Source organism: Solea solea, chromosome 11 (genome assembly GCF_958295425.1).
Source record: "Solea solea chromosome 11, fSolSol10.1, whole genome shotgun sequence".
NCBI lineage: Eukaryota > Metazoa > Chordata > Actinopteri > Pleuronectiformes > Soleidae > Solea > Solea solea.
Window position 1 is genome coordinate 25607827 of NC_081144.1, and position 21615 is coordinate 25629441.

The 21615-nt window shown below is 42.6% G+C and overlaps 1 protein-coding gene across 1 annotated transcript in view; it reads right to left on the reverse strand.

Annotated features, from left to right (window-relative positions):
• Nucleotides 1-1737: 1737 nt before the first annotated feature.
• LOC131468358 (ERC protein 2-like) overlaps nucleotides 1738-21615 on the reverse strand; it is a 194558-nt gene continuing 174680 nt past the window's right edge. The window contains exon 21 of the mRNA XM_058642483.1: nucleotides 1738-4090. The gene's annotated coding sequence lies outside the window, so the exon portion shown is untranslated. The remainder of the gene's footprint in view (nucleotides 4091-21615) is intronic.

Here is a 21615-nt window from a genome sequence, read left to right on the forward strand (position 1 = left end):
AAAACGTGAAGTGACTTTCCCTCAAATTGAATCAAATAAAACGTGGGATTATGTTTTCATAACTGTTGTAAAATAAACACATGAATTAAATTATGATTAAAAAATATAAAAAAAAAACCATAAAAACAGCAGATTATTATAAACTACTGTTTGCTAAACTATTTACCTGGAATGATGCTCGTTATCTTAAACAGATCATTACATTTAGGATTAAATTAGACTGGGATTAAAGTGCAGGAGGAGAGTAAATAAAAGAAAGCAGCCGTAAACATCAAAAAAACTGCAGAAAAACAAGTGTAAAATTCAACAAATTAAGATTATTTGATGGTAGATTATGTGAAAACGTGCAGCAGGATCATTTGTGTGTCACTGACACTGTGGATTATTTCTCTCTCTCTCTCTTTTTTACACAGCGTTGTTTCCAGTTACAGGATTTCACGTTGGATTGAGGAAATGAGGATTAAATGACAGTAAACAGTTCTCTCCAAATGCAGACACGTGAGAAACCTCGGCTCAGCACTTTATTCACACACTTTCATTTATTCATTCACTCTGATCCTCTGGTTTCTTTAAAGGTGCAGTCTGTAACATTCAGCAGATTTAGAGTAAATAATAACAAAATGTGATTGTGCAGCTTTAGAATAAGAACTTCAGACGGGTCCTGTTTTACAGAGGCTGTCATCACTTTTGCAAAGATATTAAGATGAATTTGCATTTATCTTAAACATTTTAAAGCCTTCATACAATTATATTAATGAAGTCAATGAAAGGTGAATTTTCCCGTTCATTACAAATTCATACAGTTTATGACGTTTGATGGTTTTAGGAAAGTTTTGGAAACAACAATCAACATTTTATGGACTAAAAATCAAGTCTAATGATTTCTCATTAGTTTTAGGCTTCATTTACGTGTGAATATGCAATTGTTTTGGTTGAATTATGATTTATTTCCGAAAAACTCAAAAACCTGGTGGTGGCTCGATGTCGTTTCCCAGAGAACCTTTTCCCCTTCAGGGACCACATTTGATGGCCATACACATCAAGGCCAAATAAACAAAAACGGCTCCTGAAATCCAAATGGAATGTGGCCATTTTGTTGCTTGTAGCCATAATATTATGCATGTATGTATTTTTTTTTTGATTCCTATTTTGTATTTGATGACTTTGTTAAGTTTCTGCTGCTGTACCAAGTGGATTACTTTGAAGTTTGTCATCTTATCTTATCTTATCTTATCTTTTGGGAGAGTTTTCATAATCCAAACCACTTCAGACAAAATGATGACTGTCCCAAAAGAAAAAGCCACGCTGGATTTTTCTAAAAAATAATATCCACAGTTTGTTTCTCCTGATGAAAACCTGACGCAGCGTCTGTCCGACTTCTGCTCGCAGATACTGTTACTGTGGCGGACGTCAACCAGCGCCTAAAACATGCTCGGCCACATTTCTGATCCCCACTCCTCCCACACCGTTCCTCCCTCCTCCTCCTCCTCCTCCTCCTCCTCTCCATCCTCCCATATTCCCCCAGGAAGAAAAACTGGGCAACATCTGGCTGAGTTTATGAGAGAATGAGGGAGAGAGAATTGGTAGACCATGAAAAGTGGGAAGAATTCTTTTTCTCGGGCAGTGCAGGAGTCGACTGTTGCCGTGGTGAAAAAAAGAGACATTTTCACGTCTTTGCCCGAAAACCACGGGCGACATCCGTGTTTTTTTTTTCTCCTGATGAAAACACACTTGAACTCGTGAAAACACGTTTTATTCAAACAACAGAGACACCGCAAAACACTGAGCAACGGGTCAAAGGTGTGGGTGTGTGACCCACTCACACACACACACATTCACACAGTGTACAAAAACTAAAGAAGTCAGGGCCCGATGGAAAAAAACATGACGTTCTCACAAAACCGAAGCGCGTTCTGAATTCTGCTTCGTCAGGAAACAAAGTTTTCCTCCAGATTATAATCGTTTTGGACGTATCACCAATATTCACTTTGTTTTCATGCATTTAAAGGCTAATTTCTCACAGCGAGGCGGCGTGTAATGAAGCGAGACGGCCACCGCGCAGCAGCTCAACACCACTTTGACGCCAAAAGTCAAGAGAGATGCTGTAGCTTTTTTTACAGTGTTGTGAGGACACTGTTTATCCACGTGTGTCTAAACTATCAAAGCTTTTAGAAGTGTGGTTGTTTGACATGGACACATTTTCATTTGCTAAGTTTATGTCGCTTTGTAAACCACTGACTCCCTTCATCACCAAAGCCTGTAGAGGGAGCAGAGGAGTGGTTGATCAACTGCTGCCCTGATCGATGCGTTCACATGTTTAGTTCAGATTTACCTCAGTGACACAAACTTACCAAACAAGGCAGCAGCAGAGCAGCAGCTCCCGTTTTCCTTTGAGCTAAAAACGAAGGTTTTCTCTATGGGGTTTGGTGTGGGAGAGTGAGTGCAGAAAAAGCTGACTAATGACGAGGTAAAGCAGCAAACACATGCTGAACATATCGTAGAGTTAAGCTGGCAGAGATTCTATGAGCTGACTCAGCAAAAACAACCTTGCACTATCCCTTTAGAGTCCTTTAAAGTCAGTAGATGTGTAAACAGCTGACCTCACAAAATAAGTAAGAATGAAGTTCACGCGTGTGGGAAAGTCGATCAGACGACAACAAAAATGTACAGTATATATAATTATCTCCTAAGCTCCGCCTCCTGTACGGTAAAAAAAAGAAGTAACAACACGGCGCTATTAAAATGCAAGTCACTTCAGATTCACAGGATCAGTAAATCAATAAATATCAGTACCATAAGTCACACGCAGCTGAAGAAAAGTGGCACAGAAAACAAACAGAACGACGAGATCTGAGGCGTAAACTGATCCTTTCCCTTTTTGTCTTGATGCTCCTCTCAGAGGATTCACAGGAGCATCTCCTTTGGCACGGTACATCAAGAAGGTCTCTGCGGGCTTCTCTGAAGTCCAGTGTTGTGATATTTACAAAAGTCTCCGCCTCCAACAATCCTGAGGGAATTCCTCGTTAAATAAAGGATTAACTTCATGAAAAATAGCTGCAGAAGTAAGAACATTCATGCCTTCATAAATCAGTCCAGAGCCTGCACATGTTTACGGCTGGTTCCACGGGCTCGGCTCAGCCACACTGGTAGTCCAAAGTGGTTATTGTCGGTTGATGTGGAGCCAGAACTCTGTAGCACCGTGGTTCTGTAAAATGAATCCAGCTCCTATAGTCGATTGGAAACAGCTCGGAAAGTCGAGGCAGTCGAGCGCCTGCCAATACCTTCAAGCTGCAGAGCGATGACTGACGCTCACTCACAGCCGGCTGCAGCTGTCAGACGACCACCGCTCACGTCAGCTCACGTTAGCTCACGTTTGCTCACGTCGCTGGTAAACGCGATGTGCCTTTGCAGAGGAGTCTTCGTGCTACAGTGACCGGCCACCGTGAACGTGACACGAGTAATGAAAACATGGAGGCACGCAGATTTCACACCTACATCTTTGTTTCTTGTTTTCTGAGAGGAAACTGAAGTTTGTGTCACTTTGTGAAAACACTCACACCAAAGACCAGAGAGGAAATCAACGATCGACCCTCTGCTGCCTCCGTCACTAAGTTCATGTAAGTTACTTTGTAACTTCAACCATTTTAATCCTTTGACTTCAGTGACACAGACTTAATAAATGAGCAGCTCGTGTGTCTTTGTGAGCTAAAAACACAGATTTTCTTGATGTGTGTGTTTACAGAGGTGAACAAAAATCACTTTATAACTTCATCATTTAAAAAAAAATCACTTTCCACAAAGAGAAATTAGGTCTTTGAGCAGCTGTCAATCATGTGGTGATTAACGGAGATCGGCTGAAAATGATGTGATGTGAACTTGACTTAAGAAGAGAAAAGTCTGACCGAGTCCACGCTGAGTTTGGCCACAGCGCAGTGAAACTGTGGCTCCTGGAGTTTGTTTGTGTCTGGCGGTCATGACGTGGGGTCCCTGGCTCCTGCAGCTGAGGCTCCTGCAGCTGAGGCTCCTGCAGCTGAGGCTCCTGCAGCTGAGGCTCCTGCAGCTGAGGCTCGGTGCAGGAACCTCCGAGCAGCTGCGGAGAGAGAGAAAAAAAACAATCAGTGCGAGAGCTCAACCGCAAAGAATTAAAAACAAATGCACACTGGGATATGAAGATGCATTATCTCGCCAAGGATCTGGAGTTGTTTTTAATTTCCTTGGTCATCTCCTAGAAGGTTACATCATAGAATTACAATGCCAGTGGTAACACACAAAGAGCGCTCTCAGGTCCAACGTAGATACTCGCCGTTTCTGTAGCTATAGCTCAACCATTCTCCTCCTCTAAGTGTCTGGCGAGTCTCCAGAGCTCCTTAAGAATGCTCTAAATGCAGTTGGCCACAGCCCAGACATCAAGTGCTCATTAATAAAAAAAAAAAAAGGAAAGCAGAATGGGAATGTGTCTGTTATTCAGGCTGCACAGCAGTCAGCAACAACTCACGTCTTTCCTGAGGGTTAGGTGGTGAAAAAAAGGGGGAACAATGATGTATGTCTGGCACACAGGGGGCGCCTCATTGGCTGAGCAAACAGGCCCCAAAATAACTACCAATCACTGAGGACGTCATCATCAGTCACTCAGGGAGAGGAAGTTTACTTCTGCACAGGTAACAATCCAAGAATTAGAGTTGGACTGGAGAGTATTTTTAGCCCCGTCTGAAGTTAGCGTGTGTCGTGTACGAACACAAGTGTCAGATTATGAAGAATTCACCCGGTTCTGCAGGAGCGCGCTCTGATTGGCTGCCAGGCAAAGACACATCATCCATTACATCCACGAGTAAATAAACAGGCAGAGCAATTAAAGTGCCATCATTTGTTATGCAACACAGGGCGTTTGCATGTGTGTGTGTGTGTGTGTGTGTGTGTGTGTGCATGTAACACAGCTTGTGTGACCAAATGTGTGTGTGTGTGTGTGTTCATGGCGGGACGCCATTCTCAGGTTTCTTTGCTGTCGTCTGCACTTAAATTAATGATTCCAGAGCCAGAGAATCAACAAATACAACCTCGGCCGAGTGTAATGGAGAGAGAGCGACGCTGCTCTTTCTTCTCCATCAACACCTCACTGTGCACAACACAACACAACACAACACAACACAATACGACACATACACAACACAACACAATACAACAACCCAACACAATAAAAGAACACAACATAATACAACACAACACAACACACGACACATACACATACACATACACATACACATACACATACACATACACAACACAACACAACACAATACGACACATACACAACACAACACAATACAACAACACAACACAATAAAAGAACACAACATAATACAACACAACACAACACAATACGACACATACACAACACAACACAATACAACAACACAACACAATAAAAGAACACAACATAATACAACACAACACACACGACACATACACATACACAACACAACACAACACAATACGACACATACACAACACAACACAATACAACAACACAACACAATAAAAGAACACAACATAATACAACACAACACAACACACGACACATACACATACACATACACATACACAACACAACACAACACAATACGACACATACACAACACAACACAACACAACAACACAACACAATAAAAGAACACAACATAATACAACACAACACAACACAATACGACACATACACAACACAACACAATACAACAACACAACACAATAAAAGAACACAACATAATACAACACAACACACACGACACATACACATACACAACACAACACAACACAACACAACACAACACAACACAACACAACACGACACATACACAACACATACACGACACATACACAACACAAACACAACACATATACGACACAACACAACACCGCACTGACGCGTCGTGTCAGCACAATTTGGTCGTTGGTGTTTGTCAGCCAGTGATTATCTAAAATGTTGCCGTGTTGTAAAAGATTTTTGCAAATCATGAGGAGTTTTTATGTGTGTGTGTGTGTGTGTGTGTTTGTGCGTGCTACTTTTGTGGTCACGATTCTGCGCTTAAAAGAAAGAAGAACTTATTCGTTCCACTAATGTTCATTTCAAAAATATGGAGCAAAAGAAAGAGGACGTAAGACAAGTGGACAGACAACAACGTCCAGGTCTTTGCTGAGGAGGCGATGAAATGAAAAGTCGACAAGCTGACAGAACCAAATGTGCGACACAAGCCAAAAAAAGTCCGTGAAAATGTAAAGAAACTTACAATAAGAGGACAATAAGAAGCTCCCCCGTACATCATTAGCCTGATTTTGTTGGAATGTGAGGTTTGGTGAAAACACAAACGACAGATTACCAGGAATTCTTTTCCCAGGGTAAATTCGTTCCTGGAAATGTTGGTGGAAAAAAGGGGCGTTGTTTCCATGTCACCACAGACACAGTTGTGTGGAATCCATCTTTTATCTGTGGACATATTGCTACACTGTGTTGTTTGGTTTAGAGTGTTGTCACTGCCAACAACAGCTAGTGCAAATGACTTTTTTTGCCTCTCAGCTTCTCCCCCTCCAGGGGGCGCCGCAGCAGACGATCTACACATTTGATTTGGCAGAGGTTTTTCACAGCGGATACTTTTCCTGACGCAACCCTCCCGTTTATCTGGACTTGGACACCCAGAGGGTTGCGGTCAGTTTTCAGAGTGTGCAGTGGGGATTGGGCACCTTGCTCAAGGATGCCCCAGCCATTGGGGACTTGAACCAGCAACCCTTCAGTCACAAGCCAAGTTCCCTTTCTGTTAAACAGAACGTACCATTTGGGCAAACAAAGCAGAGACATGTCTTCCATTATCACATCGAGCTACTTGACATGAAATGGATTCAAAGAGAGTGGAAATAAAAGCACATTTGCTACATTTCCTTTCATTCCACTTGGATTCATTCACAAAATCGTGAGTATTTTGTCCTTTATTTTACATCCTGATTGTTTGTGCTGCCCCTGCTGGTGCTGCTGCATCAGTGCGGTCACTTCAAAGGCCTGTCTCTCTGAAGTCACTCCCATCACCTCCTTCTGACTCCAATCAGCCACTCTTATCTGCTCCTCTGCGTGTGTTTAATGGTGGGGTCAGACCGGGTGAACACTCTCTCATATTAATATTGCTTCAGCAGAGCGGAGAACCGTGGACTTATCAGTGTTTTCAACTGTGGACTCCAGAAACAGAAGTCCGGTCCACATGAAAAACCACTTCCATGCCTGGTACCAATTTGTAATGAAAGCGCTGTTGATGTACAGACCATTAGCTTTTTTTAAATTTTGCTGAAACTAAACGATGTTATAAACGCGTCTGTCAGTGAGATAGTGTTTTAAAGTCTTGTGGCATTCTCAGCATAATTGTGGGAGATAATAAGTGTTTCCTCGTAATGAATGTGGTCGGGGTTTCAGCGCAGAAAACACCTGGTTAGGGTTAGGAAAAGATCCCGATGATTTTTCCCTCAGTGTCACAACATCCTCTCCATGAAAGCACACAGGAATGTACGCAAAACACCGCAACAATCCTCAGCAATCAAGCACCTGTGGCCCCGCCCTCTTCGCGTGACAAGGCAGTCATTTCACACAAATTCTGACACAATTACACAATCGTGAAGGAACTACTTTGCTCCCTGGTTATGTTACTCTTTCTTACAGCGGCAGGATACTACCGTTACAAACATTAATCCAACTGATGAGTTTTACATTTTCATGGAAGAAAATGGTGTAAAAACTTGGCAACAATTTGCTTTGTATTGTGATTTGTATTATTTGGCAAATAATTGTGCAGCCATAACCAACTGTCACAGGAGGAAGAGGAGGAAGAAGAGGGGCAACGGAGATGTGCAACAAAGATGACGCTATTTAAGTTTAATAAACTATCACTGTCCTACGCACCCTAGTGGTGGTTTTCATCAGCAGCACTCTGAAGAGGTTTCCACCGGCAGTTCACTTAGTGGTTTGTTCTTTTGAAGTTTGACGCCCATGTTAGACTTTTACACAAGCTCTTTATTTTTATGTCATTGTCTGTAACTTACTGCCTAGTCCCGTCTGTTTTAGCCCTAACTCTAACCTCACTAACGGAGAGGGTCGTATTCAGGGCTGACGTAAACATCCCAGAGTTAAAAACAATATGATGCTTAAACAAATGAAGAAGAAAGAGGAAACAGCAAAGAGAGAGAGAGACAGTGGCCACCATAGTTGTGAAGTTCTGTTGTCTTCAGCCTCAGCATTAGATCTTCAAAAATGTGTCTGTAGATGTTTCCCAATCCATACGGTGTCTTTTTTTTTTTAACTTGAATTCCACGTGTGTGTCGGTGTGTGCGTGTCTGTGTGTTTGTCCTCAGGAAGTCATTTCAAGTCTGCCTGTGAGCAGCCAAACCTCTTCTTGTCTTTAAGTGCTACTAATATAAACTGCCTGTAAAATGGATCCTTGCAGAGGTTTTCAGGACCACCAATGTCAGAGTGCTGCTCTTTCACTTGGAATTACTCTGTGGTTGGTGTTCTTTCGCTCCCACAGAAAAAAAAGAGAAACACACTAAATTCAATTACCTGTACAAAGATTTGCCCCCCCTCCCTCCCACCTCCCCTTCTCCCCTCCCCTCCCCCTCCCCTCACTCACATAAAACAAGCCATGCGGTTGTATGAAGAGAAGTGACAACTATTGGCCGGGCAACTGTTGTGTTTTCTATTTCTTTGTGTGAATGCACAAAACATCGCATGTTAACAGTCTTGAATAAAAGGACATAAACAAACTGCTGCTCTTATCGCGCGTCTGATTTGTTGTGATGTGACAGCGACTCCGCGATCGTTACTAAACATCACAGCATCTCTACTGCGAGTGCGGAAAATCTGGCCCGGTCCAAATCCAGTGAACTGAAGTCACACGGACTAAAAAACCCGGATCACATTAGATGGGTAGAAACATATGGATGCCCCACATTCCCATCCAATCATTCCAATTCCGTAGCATTTTCGAAAACCTCTTAAAAAATATGGTCTACATCAAGCTGTCCCAGCGAGAGAGAGAACATCTCCTCTGCAACAATTGCTTCAAGACCTCTCTCTTTCTTCCCTACATTTATCCCCCTCGTTCTTTTTTTTTTTTTCTGCCTGACTTTTACAACTTCCTCCTGGTTGGGGCTGCAGCTCTAACCCAAACAAAACTCCATTTTTTAGTTATTGGCCCTCATGGCATGTAATGGAGAATCAAGCTAATTATCCCTACAGCTGTTTTCACTTGCTTTTTATGTAAGCAATACCTGGCTGATCCAGAGAGCAACAGTGAGGCCCTTCTTAGCGCTCCAGGCCTCCAGGCCCGCTGGAATTAGAGAGCAAAATGCCAGGTCCGCCCCCCCCCACCCCCCCACTGCCCGCATGTGCCCCTGCACCCATCTCCCGGCGCTCAACCCGACCCGAGCTAAAGCCACCCTGACAGAGCTGCCCCTCTCCACCATTTCCACTCCCTCATATACCTGAGAAACTCGCCGCGTTTGATGTTTCACAAAACTGCTCTCGGGCGGCTAAGATGGATCTGTGTGACAAGCACTCTGGTAATTAACAGAGAAGGTCAGGGTGTGGCTGCTATTAAATTGGAACCATCTCCTGCTGTCATATGACTAGAAAGAGAGAGAGAGAGAGAAGGGGTGAAAGACAGAGAGCAGGAGAGGAGAGTTCCTAGAGGGTAAAGAGAAAAAGAAAACAATTCCTTTGCAGGCTAATTACATAATTTCCTTCATCTGAGCAAACACGCTGGGTGAAAGCAAGTGTGAGCAAGACCTGCAGATGCCAGGCCAAGAGGTGCCAGAGACACCGACAAACTCAGGCTCCAGCAGCTGTGCTCTCCGTCACACGGGTCAAACCCACACCAACGCTACATCGCACTGGAACATCAGCAACCGCCGTTTAGAACACGAGAGACACGGTTTACAGAAGCCGGCACATTTCATCCAGAAAAGAAGAAGGTCGGATATTTCTCTTCACCATGAACCACGGCTGAAGTTAGTCTGCGGTTGGAAGTAGAAGTGTCGGAGTGTAAAGCTGTGGGTGTATCGTTACATCTGTACGTCAGTGACATTGTGAAGAGTTGAAAAATTCCAACTTGCTTGTTTGATGCAACATCTGAATTTGTCATAGACTGTACAATAAAATGCACACAGTCGTCATTTTGAATGGAAGTAGTAGTAGGTAGCCGTCCCACAACAAGAAGGTCACCAGTTTGGATCCCGGTTTGACCGAGGACTTTTCTGGGTGCATGTTCTGCTCGTGTGTGTAGGTTCTCTTGGGTACTATAAGCGTTACAGGATACTCCCAAAACATGCAGGTTGGGGAACAGGTTGTTTGGACACTGTCCAGGTTTATCTCGTTTGTCTCCAGGTCTCTGCAGGTGGATGGATGTTCAAATATGAGTGGACACCAGTGTGACGCCAACAGTCAGACAGTTAAATCACAAACCTCAAGGATTCACAGCAAAAAAGAAGTTGTGATGTTCACATTCACAGTGATCTCACGATAAAGCCACTCAGTACAGTGGTGTAATGTTTCCCAGCTCATAACAGTCCATTCCTGGCTGCAGCCAAGAAATGTGTTCAGCACAAACACCACTAGGTGGAGTTGACTGTTAAAAGAAAAAAAAAAAAGTCTCATGTATCAACCTCATTAAACTCCCACAGAGTGAAGCAGATACAGACAGATGAACTCTGCTCCACTGCATCCTCACACAGAGAGACAGACAGACAGAGAGAGAGACACACACACATGGGAAAACACTGTAAAGTCTGAAGAAAAAAAAGAAGTAAAAGAGCAATCTCTCCCTGAAACTTTGTCGCTCTCACTTTCTCTTTTTTTGTCTCTAATCCTGTGAGGAATGATGGAGTGATCTCTGTGGAATGATGGAGTGATCTATGTGGAATGGTGGAGTGATCTATGTGGAGTGATCTATGTGGAATGGTGGAGTGATCTCTGTGGAATGATGGAGTGATCTGAGGAATGGTGGAGTGATCTCTGAGGAATGATGGAGTGATCTCTGTGGAATGATGGAGTGATCTCTGAGGAATGGTGGAGTGATCTCTGAGGAATGATGGAGTGATCTGTGAGGAATTATGGAGTGATCTCTGAGGAATGATGGAGTGATCTCTGTGGAATGATGGAGTGATCTCTGAGGAATGGTGGAGTGATCTCTGTGGAATGATGGAGTGATCTGTGAGGAATTATGGAGTGATCTCTGAGGAATGATGGAGTGATCTCTGTGGAATGATGGAGTGATCTCTGAGGAATGGTGGAGTGATCTCTGAGGAATGGTGGAGTGATCTCTGTGGAATGATGGAGTGATCTGTGAGGAATGGTGGAGTGATCTCTGAGGAATGGTGGAGTGATCTCTGTGGAATGATGGAGTGATCTGTGAGGAATTATGGAGTGATCGCTGAGGAATGATGGAGTGATCACTGTGGAATGATGGAGTGATCTGTGAGGAATGGTGGAGTGATATCTGAGGAATGGTGGAGTGATCTGTGAGGAATGGTGGTGAGTTTGTCGAGTCCCTGCCATGGTTTGCCAAAGCACGGCTCAAACCACAGCGCCTGTACTGTGCACACACACACATCCATGTATACACTTCCTACGCGACCTTAACCTCTAAAAAGAATGATATTCCCAGACAACTTAACTGCATTCCCAATTATGTTTCATAAGGAATGCGTTTTCTCAACCAAAATTCCGTTGCTTAATTACATGTTCACAGATGTGCGGATCTGTGTGATTGTGTTTTAACCACTTGTGGTGCATTTGGTGTCATTTGTGAGGAAATAAGGCTGGTGATAATTTCGTAGTTATGGACGTGGTGAGGACGCAAATCCTCGTCCACCTGGTTATGGCTTTGAAAAGATTGTGTTTACATCATCTGCTAAATACAGCCAAGATCGCACAATCAACACCAGAGTGTACTGGTTAAAAGACTGCTGGGAAGTGAAATGGATTAAGATGAGTCCACACATGGTCTTGGCTTGGTCTCGCGCAGTCTTGGTCTCTACAACCACATTCTCTCAATAAAACCACAATGGGAACATCCTCATAGCACTATAGCAATCTACTAAAAATATTCTGACATTTAATCTGAAAAAGGTCTCGATACGTGTGACGGACGCACACACACACACACACAGGACAATGTCGACACAACACCACAACAAACCACCATAAATCTGATCTGGTCTTGAAATGTGCGGTCGATGTCTCATGGACGTTTCACCGACGTCCCACGATGACTCACGCACATCTTGCTCTCCATAAAATCCCACCAGAGTGTTTTCATAACACGAAAACAACCCATCAAAACAATTTCTGACGTTTCATGTCAAACTTGTCTTGAACTGTGGTCTACTGCTTGGCACGCGCCGCCATGTGCTACACGCCAGCTCCTCATCCGTCCCACAAGATTAGATCCAAAGATTTATACAAAAGGTAGTTAGGTTGTGGGTAGGCATGTGTACAGACAGGTAGGTGGGTCGTTAGGTAGATTCTTGTTTACTCCTGATCAATTATCAAAACGTAATCTGGGAGAAAATACACTCCTTATTAAATATAAATGAAACATTTTAGAAACACTGATGGAAGTGTCTTATGCACAACATTCTGTTATCAGTTAAGAATCTCAAGACAAAATAAACTATATGTGACCAGGCTGAGGGACATTTTGAGTTATTTACAGATTCTAAAAGTGTGATTTCTAAGCTTTCCATCAATGTCTAACACATGGAAATCGTGAAAATGTTTGAAGAAGATGTGGCCATTTGAATGAAGGCACTCCTCAAACTGCTTTAGGGAGAATTTCAGCCTCAAAGATTTACAGAGACAGAATCATCTCATTTACAAAGCCCAACCCCCTCCTGGTGTAGCACCTCCCTGTATGTGCTGCTGATCATCACAGAAACTGGACTACACTGCTACACACAACAATACATCAGAAACTGGACATAAAAACCATAACATTAACATTTGAAATGAAATAACTTGTCTTATCCTTACACTAGTGTAGCCATATTCATCATCTGGTTTTGTTGTGGTTTCTTTTCTTTCTGAAGTAACAGTTTGCAGTTTACAGTTTCATTGTTGTCTAGTCCATTTAAGTCAGGAGGCTACTTTTAGTTGTAATATTACATTTATATATATATATATACATATATATATATATATATATATATATACAACTAATACATATTTAGTTGTAATATTACATTTATATATATAATATCCCGGCCATGCATATTAATCATTACATTTGTCTGTTTTAAATATATCAATTATTATATGATATACAATTTTTATTGTTATTAGTTTTAATCCCTGTATGTGACTTCGAATGAAGACTAATGTAGATTAAGGATGTTAATGAAAACTCACCCCAGAAGAAGATGAAGAAGGTTAATGAGAGGTTCAGGGCGCTTTCAGCCGCTAAATAATCCATCCGTTAGTGTAGAAACTCTGGAGAAAGTCCACTAGCTTAAATGTTAACGTGTTAGCATAACGTCCGCTAGCTTAAATGCTAACGTGTTAGCATAACGTCCGCTAGCTTAAATGCTAACGGGTTAGCATAACGTCCGCTAGCTTAAATTCTAACGTGTTAGCATTACGTCCGCTAGCTTAAATGCTAACACGATAGCATAAAGTCCGCTAGCATAGCAGCAGTGAGATAAGAAGTATAGCCAAAGATTTGTAATTTGTAACAGTAATAAGCAGCAGCAGCAGCAGCAGCAGCAGCTGTATATTAAGTAGCCATGTGTTACCTCTGTGTGAAGCAGCTGATTGGCCGAAAAACAAAAGCACTGGAATGTGATGTGATTCACAGCAATCAAACAACCAACCAACACTGTGATGTGAAGCATGTCGTGCAGGGGTGTCAAACTCAAATGACCTGGGGGCCAATGAGCAGATAGTCTGGTCAAGCGGGGGCCGACATAGAGGAAAAAAAGTGAAAAAAAACTTTACTAAAATACTTTTTAGTAGCCGGTGGGCAATATAAGATATTCGTTATGATATTAGACAGAATAAAAATATATTTATGATGCACAAAAACAGAGAATTCAATTGAAGATTTGCAAATAATGTCAAGGATAATTATGATTAAAACAGCTTAAATATATGTAATTTCATGTTGAGTCTAATACATTTAAAAAAGCAATGATTACAACTGAATGTCTTATTACTATTATTAAAAATATTGCCGGCAAATACATTTAGTCTTATATTCTGTCTCTATTCCATCACCTTGCACAGTGGTGGGCGGGCCGCATGTAATCGATTGGAGGGCCATGTGTGGCCCCCGGGCCACCAGTTTGACACATGTGATGTAGTGGCTTCTTCCAAACTTCCACATGCATCATTTTGAAAAAAAATGCGAAACTCCCTCATTTTGAAAAACAAACAAACAGCTTTTTCCTTTGTTTACTGGGTTTGCGCTGGGCCGGCTTGTTGCTCGTTTTGCCGTGGCGGGTCACATATTCAAATACGTTCTTTATGAGCATGCATCTAAAAAAGGTGCTTGAATGTCTCTCTGCTCCATCTCTCTTCAACTGCCTCTGAAGTTTCTCTCTGACTAATCTCACTCATTTGTTCCTTCAAGCGTGTTTTCTCTGTCTTATCACAAAATTCCTTCTCCTTCCCTCTGGCAGTGTTTATGTTACTGAGAAGGATGTGGAAGAGCTTTACTGCAGTCCAGCTGCATGTGGGTCACAGTCTGCCAAAGAGTAGCCGCATAAAATCCACCACCTGCCTATTTTTCACGATAAAACCCGAGCGAGTCTGTGTCACACAAACAGCACCTTGATCTGGAGCTCAAGGCGGCCCAATCAGAACCTGAACTGAGGATCCCTGAACCCTCCTGCATCCTGACACACAGGCCCAGCCAGACAGGGGAGACGAGTGAAACCCGAGTCCACATTAAAGCACCTCCATCAGGTAGGAGATTAGGGGAGGCCTCCATGCTCTCAGTGTCTGCGGGGGTCCGGGCCTCTGAGGCCCTATCTCACCTCCATCTGGAAAGAGAATCTGAGGGTAGTCTAATGGTCTGATAAGAGGCCATGTCGACTGACACGGTAACAGCCTCTCACCCCCATTGGGGAAAAAAACAGCTTGGATGTGAGCCTGGCTGTGGTGCACTCTCATGCGGGTGAGGGAGGGAGGGAGGGAGGGAGGGAGTGAGCGGTGCATGGTGGCATTCACTTCACTTTGAAGCTTTGACCCAGGATCCCGACAAGCAAGCACAGGCTCAACGTTTACAGAGACAAGTAGCAACTGAAACAGCACCGCTGTGATCGTGTGCCACCTTAAACCACAGATACGTGTCAACTCACCTTTTTCCTTCTAAAAGCCACATTTCCATTAATTACCTAGGTGTCTACAGATGTGCAGATCCACGTGATGAGGTTTTTGGCTTCAGAGGAAATAAAAGGTGAAGAGAACCGTTCCATGTGGTTAGGTTTATGCACAAAGAGCACAAAGAGCACAGTATTGGTGCTTTTCCACTCTGCACAGTTCCAGCTTGAGTCATCAGTGATAATCACGATATACTGAGCCGATACTAAATGTGACGTCATCAGAGCGACGATGTCCAACTGTAGATCAGCGTGAAAAAGACCTGAAAACAGGTGAGTGCAGTGACGACTGGTTCACGTGTCGCTTCCACAGAGGTCGTGATGCTGAGTCAAGAGCGTCATCGACAGCAGCAATGAATCAGCAACTCTCGAATCGCTTTGACGGAGACTTAAATGTGAACATGTTGTGGTTTCTTTTCTCCTCTAAAACAAAGACACACATTTCCCACTTTTTATGAACCAAGCCACTAATCGGTTGATCAATAAAATACTGATTAATCAGCTGTCAGTTGCAGAAAACTATCAGAGCAAAGCTTTTTCTGTGAGATGGGTCTGTGCAGAAAGTTCTCTGGTGCTTTATGAAACATAAGAGTATAGAAGGGAAATGTGGGGGGAAAAAAAGTCACGACATCATATCATAATTCATATGTGTGTTTTATAAGGAGAGGAAAGTTTCCGTGCAGGAGACACAGTGTGGGCTGGAGTCGAGACCTTTCCCGTCCCTGAAAGATGGAAAAGGAGGACGGAGAGCCAGCAAACAGCAAACTCTGATTTCCCTCTTTTATTTTCACATTTGTTTTTGTAGGTGCACGTACTGTGAACAATAAAATTAAATACTGCTGCGTTCACTCATTCACATGCCTTTATGGTGTAATCTGGAGTGCAATTAAAGCTCCGCCCTCCTCCTGATGTCTTCTCAAGATGAGAGCAGTGACCCATCTGTCCTCACTCCTGACCCAACTCTTCCTCTCTCTCACTCAGTCACTGCCCACAGACTCACTCTTTCACCATCTGGTTTTTATTGCCCATAGTCCATTTCCCTCTCTTAACTGATTTGCCCTTCTACCACATCAGGCCGGAGACATAGAAACATCTTTTTTTTTTCTGTTCTGAGTCAGAAAAAAAGCAGCGACTGAAAAGATTTGACAGAAAACAGACAGTGAGTGAAATCAGCGCCGTCACCGGCCGCCGCTGACAGACAGTTTCAGTCTAAACAAGTTTTACAGACTCATATAACAGGCTCTTGTTGACTTTAGGGGAATTTAGAGTCCGACCGGCAAAAACATGCTCTGCTGAGGCGGCCGTGACCTTGAACTATGACCACCCAGATCCACGCGGTCCAGGTGAACGTGAGAGGATTAGAGTGTTTAGAAATGTCACGTACGCTGATGACGATGCTGAAATAAAACTACATAAATATAAGAAGCAGAATATATAAATATGCAGAAGTTGTGACCGGAGATTTTAGGAAGAATTAAACCTTCAAACTACAGATGCTTTTAGTCTTGATTAAAGAACCAAATTCTGAAATCTGTAACTATGAGTTCACTGGTTTAATGTAGCAAATAAGCAGTGTTGTAATGTACTGTACTTAAGTACATAATTCACGTATCTGTACTTTACTTTGTTATTTATATGTACTTTTACTCAACTACATTTCCTCTAACTCTCTTTGTTCCTCGTTACTACCAAATACAATCACAAGAGAAAGAGTTGTTATTATGGTCTGTATTTATATAGAGCTTTTGTGGTCTTGAGCTGCTTTACACTACAGTTTTCACCCATTCACACAAGGCTGAAGTGTCTTTGCTCAGGGACACAAACAGACAAGCAGAGCCAGGATTGAACCCACAGATGATGATACTTCAGTACAGAAAATGTACTTTAATTTAAGAACGTTCCATGTGTCGTACGTGAAAGTCCAGCTGCTGCACCTTTAAGACCAAGTCAACGTTTGAGCCAGAGAATTCCCTCAGGACGTTGTTGAGATATCACATATGTAAACATCCTGATTACATCTCATCTGGGATTTAGACGTATAGATTTTTGGACATGTGCCGAATATTTATGTGTGTTTATATGAGTCCAATCTGTGTGTGTGTGTAGAATGTATAAAATTATGTTTTGCTTACACTGAAAAGAATTCATTTAGTAACATGTATAAGATTTAAATTTACTAAGTTATACGCAAAGTTTCTTTGTCTTGGGGAAACAGAATAAAAAACATAATATTTCTGACTTCAATCTCACAATTCTGGCTTCTTTTGTTTGTTTGTTTTTAAAAAATATCTTCAAATTTGTCCCTTATCCTCTACCATACAAGTTTAGGTTAGGTTCAGTTTAGGATCATTTGAAGCAGTCAAAAAATAAATGAAAATAAATAAATATATGTGATTGTTGAAACCTCTGTCTGTTTGCTGTCCATCCAAAGTTAACAGAGTGTTCATGTGTTCATCCACCTCACTCTCATCCACCATTGAACTCTTTTTTCCACTCGGAGCCAAATGTGTTTAAGACAAAGTGACAACATCAGAATTGATGTCAAGTGGACACACTGTGTGTGTTTGTGCGAGCACAGCTGCAACGCGGCGCCTAATGCCGCTTAAGTCCGGTCTCAGGAAGAACCAATCATGTTATTGGCTGAGTGTGTTGGTGCTGCCGGGGTCAGCGTCGCCCCGGGACATGACACACATGGAATATACGCTGGGGATAAAGAGGGGAGGCTCGGGCACTTCCTGGTGGTCTGCTCGTGATCTCTACCTCAGCGTGACCTCGCGGTCAGTGAGAGAGAGCGCAGGCTGCGCGGAAAAAAAAACAGGATTTCTGATTCCTTAAACAAACATGAATATTGAAAAATGGAGAGGCGTTTAGTCGCAGTCTGTCAGGGACAGTGTTTAGAGCTGTGATTGAAATCCCATTTTTATTGTATAATCTTTACCGTTAAGTCTTAAGTGGGTTGTGGGTACGAATCTTCTTCGTCAGTTTCAAAGGCACGATCTTATCTCCTAAGTCCCTAAAAGGGATACTTGAGTAAAAGTATGTTCCTTTGGTAGAACTTGGGTTACACACAACGAGGGTTAGCAGCTGTTTGTCTTCAGACTTCATCACAAAATCCACACAGGACTGAGGCAGAAAGGACTCTGCAACGCTGTCAATCAAAAACTGGCTCCGCCTTTCAGACACTTCCTCCAATCATCATGCAGAAGCTCAGCGTCCGAGCAGATCATTAATCAAACAATCTCAATATTCTTAATGAGCTAGCAAAGGTTACCATATTTGGTAAAGCAGGGGAGGAGTCTGACTAAGAGCTCCTCCTCCTAAACCTGCTGCTACTAGCTGTCATCACACGCCACAAAAACCTGCCATGCTTTTGTTTTATGTGTCGCTAATTGGGTAGCTATGAATTTACTATGAAGCTACGGGATTATGTCGGTATGGTGCAATTAAAATTCATAACCCAGTCAGCATAGGACTCATATTTGGGCCGACAATACGGGTCACAGGTGTGTTTGCCCACTTAGTTCCCACTTGATAGCCAGGTAGCCTTGAGAAGGACCTAAGAGGGAACCAGAGAAACCACAGACAAACCTGTTTGGGACCCGTATTGTCAAATATAACGCTTATGGTGTCAACATGGACCTTGGAAACTGCTAGCTAGAAATTTCTTTGGCTTTACTCGTGGTTTAATGTTGTGGAGCATTTAGTTTGCCAAATTGGTAGCCTGGCTAATGCCAGATAAAATGCCTCTGTACGTAATTTCAATAGACCCTCGAGCAGTCAGACCAATGATCTGGAAGACGCATGCAGTGTGGTAGAAATGACAAACGGGCTTGTTGTAGTGATGGTTATTTAGTAATGGAAGCAACAGCCAAAAGCTGCTGGACATCACATCTCAAATCGGCTGGTTATTGGCGGGCTTGGTGGAACCCTAAAATCACTGTAAAACTCAAGGCTTAAAAAACATCAGTTTACAAAACAGTGCTGATGTTACTGTGGGAAATCCCTACTTTTACTTGTGTTGGGGGTAAAGAGGTCAGAGGCGACAGGTAAACATTTAAAGTGTGTGAGTGTAAAAACCACCAGCCCTCGGTGAGCAGCCATCTTGAACCTTTAACAACCTCGTTGGAGCGCTCCACACGACACCCTGCCAGTGAATCTGAAAAGGGAGATACCACGGATCGTAAATAAGCGTCGTAGAAAGTGACAGAGGTCTGGCTCGGCGCGCAGATAGGGAGTAAATAATCCTCATTAGTTTTGACAAAGCGACTCATAGTTTTGTGATATTTACTGCCGAAACATACTGTACCCATTAAACAAGTAGTGATAGAGTCATGCACACTGACACGGCTAAGGCTGCGGCTTAATATTTAATCTCGCTGTGGGATAAATACAACAGGTTATGATGCACTGGCTGAGTAAATACTATTTATTATGAAAGCTAAGGAGCGGAACTTGGACTGTACCATATGTAAACCTGTCCTCACTCTGTTTATGAAAGTCTGTGATGTGGAATATTAACGTCCTGGCAACGTTAGGGCTCGTTTCTATTTGAGTGAACTAAATCTTGTGACACTCTTTTCTAAACATTTTTATCATATCAGGCCCCGTAAACATGGACGCTGATAGTTTTGCTCTAAACTGACTGTGAACGCGTGATTTAGTGACATGTGCACAGGCTTCCAGTAAGTCATAAACTCTGCAGTATGATGTGTAGGTTTGAGTGTTTGGTATGGGTGGTGCTGGGAGCAGCGAGGTCATGTGCTGATGTTTAGTCGGAGCTTTCTCGGCCGTCGCTCACGGGACTCGCTGGACTCCCAGGAAACGGAAGTCTGTGACGCACTGGTCCCACCAATGAAAATACCCGTCTGAAGTCGTCTTGCTCTGCTCACACAACGTTGTTGTTCTTGCCTCCTTTTCTTTCTCTCGACATAATGCAACTGTGTGCAGAGCAGGAATGTGGCTCTGCTTTAGTGAGAAGCCCAGAGAGTCGTGTGGAGCTGACCGTCGTACTCAGTTGAGTTAAAGATATAAAATCAGCGATAAATATGGCGTGGCATTAAAACGGTCCGGCGGTTCACTGAAAGGACTGGTGCAACATTAATTATTGACACATGTGATTGTTGAGTGCACGGTGATTATTCCTCCTTTCCAGCTGTTTTTGTTTCTCTTCTTAATGACATTCCAGTCACAGCGATGGAGGGCAGAATCATCCACAGAGCATTCCAATGTTCTGATGAAGGTAATTGGAGGTTTCATTAGTGGGCATGTTAAAAATGTTTAGTCGTTTTTAGAACAAAATGACCTCGGTGTGTTTTCCTGACTGACGACGGAGCTTTTCTTCCATTCCTAAAACTTCACTTTGTCAAATCACAGTCAACATTCAAGGTTCAAGGTTGGTTGCCATCAAATTCAAGCACTTTCCAGGACCAATTCCTTCAAATTCAAGGACAGAATGTGCTGACTCAGCTTAAGACGGGAGGACAACTTGTAAGAGCGTCTTGGTCCATGATGGCATCCTCTTTTATTGATGTGCATCAGCTCTGCATCTGGACAAGTGATTGTCCTCAAAGTCAGTCTTTGTCTTTTGTCTTCGGTGAGACAGAGATTTCCCAGACATCACGTCGTCATTTTCTCTCTCTTTCTTAACTTTACTCGCTCATTGTTCTGCACGGAATCTCACGTCAGTGGGCGGAGAAAGAGAGACAGTGGACAGTGTCCACAACACCGCTATGGGAGAGAAACTTCTCTTCTTTAGTGCACAAAATTCAAGCACTTTCAATGACCCATGTCTGTTTAGTGATTTTCAAAAACTTTCAAGGGCCTTGAATTTTTTTGTAATTCACAAACTTCCAAGGATTTCAATGACTTATCTATTTTGGGTGATTTTCCAAAACTTTCAAAGGCCTTGATTTTTTTTTAATTCACAAACTTTCAAGGAATTTGATGACTCATGTCTACTTAGTGTAATTTTCAAAAGATTTCAAGGGTCTTCATTTTTTTTAATTCACAAACTTTCAAGGATTTCAATGACCCATGTCTATTTTAGGGCAATTTTAAAACACTTTTTAAGGGCCTTGAAAAGTAGCTTTTAAAATTTACAAACATTCAAGGATTTCCAGGACCCCTGAAATTTGAGGCAAATTTGAGTAATTCCCCAAAGGTGTCCTTGAGATAACACGTTGACGTAAATGACTGATTACGTCTTTGTTTGAC